We start from the raw sequence: 3,578 nt of genomic DNA, 5'->3' as shown, positions 1-3,578 counted from the left end.
AAATACATTTCACTTAAAGTATGTACATTCTAAAGGCTATGAAACCCTACATGCTATAATGGAAGCCCTCCCAGGTGATATATATTTGCCTAATTAGGGAGAAGTGGCCCAAAGTGATTAACTCCCATTCTGAAGGTGTGCATAAATATAACGTTGCTTCTTTACCTCACTTAAAACGGGCCAAAAAAGATTGAGCAAACAATAAAAAGACAAAAGCCTTTTTGGAGAAATGGAACTCTACTGGAGTTACGATGAAACTGAGGTGAGTTACAACACTGCGGAGAAGAAAAGACTCAAATTAAATGCCAAAGACATGATTCTTTCACAAATTATTTCCCCAGACATTTCCCCGTTTATCCAGTGCTTTCCCAGGGTGTTTTCAAGGCCCAGAGACAAAGCCAAGGTGAGGATCTATGTTCTATTCCCAAGATACAAAAAAGTTGTAACTCCTGACTTACAAGATACAAATCTACAAACACACACAGCCATAGGTCGAATCAAAGATGTAGTTGCCGTGTTCTGCTTCTGCTAACTGTCACTTAGTCTGATGAAAACTTCTGATATTATATTATAATATCTATTATAAGATATTTCCTTCATTCACAAGTACAGGAAGTAGTCTGTATTTCTCAAGGTGGCCGTGAGTCTTGATTACTCTGATTTTAATATGCACGGCACGTCTCCATCTCGTACATCCAATCATTTCGGTGCTTTGCTGGCCATCAGAGGCCGCCTATATGACAGAGTAATGACATTACCTTCTTCACCTGACTTAAACCCTAATGGCGGTTTATGAGGGCTGTGAGGAAACTGGACAGTCCATTGAAAATTATACAGGAGAATGTGTAAGCCACCGCTGGAAGGGTTAGTGCGTTCGCACCTTACAGCAGGAACGTCGCTGGTTTGATTCTCTGTGATAACTTGTGGTCTTTTACAGCAGGGATGGCAATTTTGGCCCCTATCGATCGATCTATCGATCTGTAACTCGTTCTCTCCGCACTCTCTTCCTCATACACCATACTTGTAACTGTTAACCCCTTCATAACACATTAATAGAACAATATAAACGATAAACAAGCCTCTAGTCACTAGAGGGCAGCATTGCAGCTCATTTTATTGATCTATTGATAATCAGGATATTATATCCAGTATCCAGTTGTGATCTTTTTGTCAAATTATATTTTATTAAATATTAATTTTTTCCAATAAACTTGAACTAATTTGGCACGAAAACAATGGAGAAAAACATGTACTTATTGTTATTTATAAGGAATCATGTTCTGATTGTACTGGTCCGGCCCACTTGACAGATAATCAGGCTGAATGTGGCCCCTGAACTAAAAATGAGTTTGACACCCCCGCTCTACAGAGTTTATCTCTTTTGGCAAAACAACGTGACTCATTCCCAGGATAGTTTCTCACTTGCAGCATCCTGTGTTATGAAATTTGGTGTGAAGTAACACCGGAGTTCAGGTCTAACAGGTGAACCGAGAGTCATGTTGCATAAATATTGCAGCAGGTTGCCACATTCTGGAATCTTTCCACCTCACCATCCCCTTAGGAACCAACGCCTAAAATAAAAAAGACCGTATTTCTTTGGAGTTTCTATTTCTTTGTTGCACCGGGATTATTACTGAAAATGGAGATATTCTCAGACAGCAGCATAAGCTGGTGTTCATATAGTTGTCCTTAATGGAAATACAGCAGAGGAGTTTCTTCTTCATTGCCTTTGTGCACCTCTGGAGTGGTCAGGCTCCTTTATATTTAATTTCCTGTCCGTGAGTTTCATAGACCGGCGTCTCTCAGGAGTAGGAGCAGTATATTCACGGCCCCTGCTTTAAGTTCTCCTTCATTCTGTTTTATCTCTTGAAGTTTTTTTTCTTTTTGTCTCCGTGTTGACAAAGCTTAACCGTCCCTGTTCTTTATCTTCTGCTCGGCTGGAATTAAGAGCGGGAGCTTTGCCTTCTTTTTCCTCTGCGCGCAGGAGAAAATACAAGGGCCATCATCTTTATGGTTTGAGAGAGGGGAGAAGACTCAGGGATGTGTCAGGTGGAGAAATGACCAAAGGAGAGAGGAATGGAGGGGGTGTGTGTGTGTGTGTGTGTGTGTGTGTGGCGCTAACAGAAAAGAGCTGTTAAGATCCCACACTGGTACCAATTAAAAAACTGACCGTGCAGCAAAAGTGAGACGCCATTATGAGAAGGAAGATAAGGATAAACAGCCTGCCACTGCCATGTTTGGGCTAATACACATTAGGGGTAATACGGTACTGCAAGGAAGGGTGTACTTCTCTTTGTACTCCTTGTACTTCTCATTTTTAGCTACTATCTTATTCTTTGCCTCCTGGATCTTGGTGTGAGGTGGTAACGGTGGAAATCTCTCTCTGAAAAACAGGATTGTTTTCTTTTTGGAACATACCCTGGAACGTAACACTTTAATAATAGTATTTTGGTGTATGCTTTTATATATATATATATAGTGTATCTCCTTTATAAGTACAGGCAAGCACAACAAGGCACAATGGCTGGCAGTCTTTAAGGGTGGCCGCTTGGGGGCGCCACCGACAGAGGGTTGGGTTTAGGAAGATGGTGTAGTATTTTTTTCTGGCTGGACTCCTTGACGAAATTTCTTTTTTTTTTTACACTGTAATTGGATGACGTGCTTATCAAATGCTTTTGTCTTATTTTGAAGTAAAAAGTTGACTTTACAGTTACTTTTTTGGACCAGTACCCAACCTCTGTTTTGTGTACTTCTTCGATGTCACTGTGTGGAACATCCTAGTAGCATATTGTACGGTGCATGTCAACAGACCTGGGTAAAGCTGAGGTCAGTGTTTGCTTAAAAAGCTTCTTGGAAGTTGCCACTAGCCATGAATTTCTGATGGGCAACCCCCCCCCCCCCTGCCCCCCCCGATCTCCCCAGAACAGTTTTAAATACTGTGATCTTCCATGCAGATTTTTTTAAGTGCACCTGTCCCTCCGAGCGGTGCGCTCAGACCTGCAGATGAAAGCACAGTGTCTCGGGCTTTTCTTCACATTAGATCCTTGGTTATGTCAGCTGTTTCATGTCTTCTTCAAAGTTCTTGTCACAGTCTACCTCTCACTGTACTTGTCTGATACCCCCCCTCCCCCCGCTCTGCACTCTGAACATTTTGTCAGCCCCTTCATTTGTATTTTCGTCTGTATTTTTTTTGTACTCTACTTGAGAGAATTACTCCATCCATCAAAGCCAGATCCAAAAACCGTCGACTTTCATCTCAGTTTTTCCGTCTGAACATTTTCGTTTCTGTCTCGTTTTGCCACAGTCTTTTTTTCTCTCTAACTGTCGTTTTCACTGACACCTTTCCTCTCTTTCTTTTGTCTTTTTATCTGTCATTGTTATTTTCTGCCCTTGGAATTCCTCTTTTTTCACTCTCTGAGTATCTTTATGTTGTTGTTCTCAACGTTTGTTTAGTAGCAGTAAACCACAAAGCTGCTCGTAAACCCATGGTTTCAAACAGGGGTTTCAAACATACGGCTCACGGGCCAAAACAGGCACGCTAGGAGGTTAATTACGGGCCGCTAGATACCAAAATGAGT

The sequence above is a fragment of the Cynoglossus semilaevis genome, chromosome 19 (genome assembly GCF_000523025.1).
Source record: "Cynoglossus semilaevis isolate Cse_v1.0 chromosome 19, Cse_v1.0, whole genome shotgun sequence".
In the NCBI taxonomy this organism is placed as follows: domain Eukaryota; kingdom Metazoa; phylum Chordata; class Actinopteri; order Pleuronectiformes; family Cynoglossidae; genus Cynoglossus; species Cynoglossus semilaevis.
Note: the sequence above shows the minus strand (reverse complement) of the source record.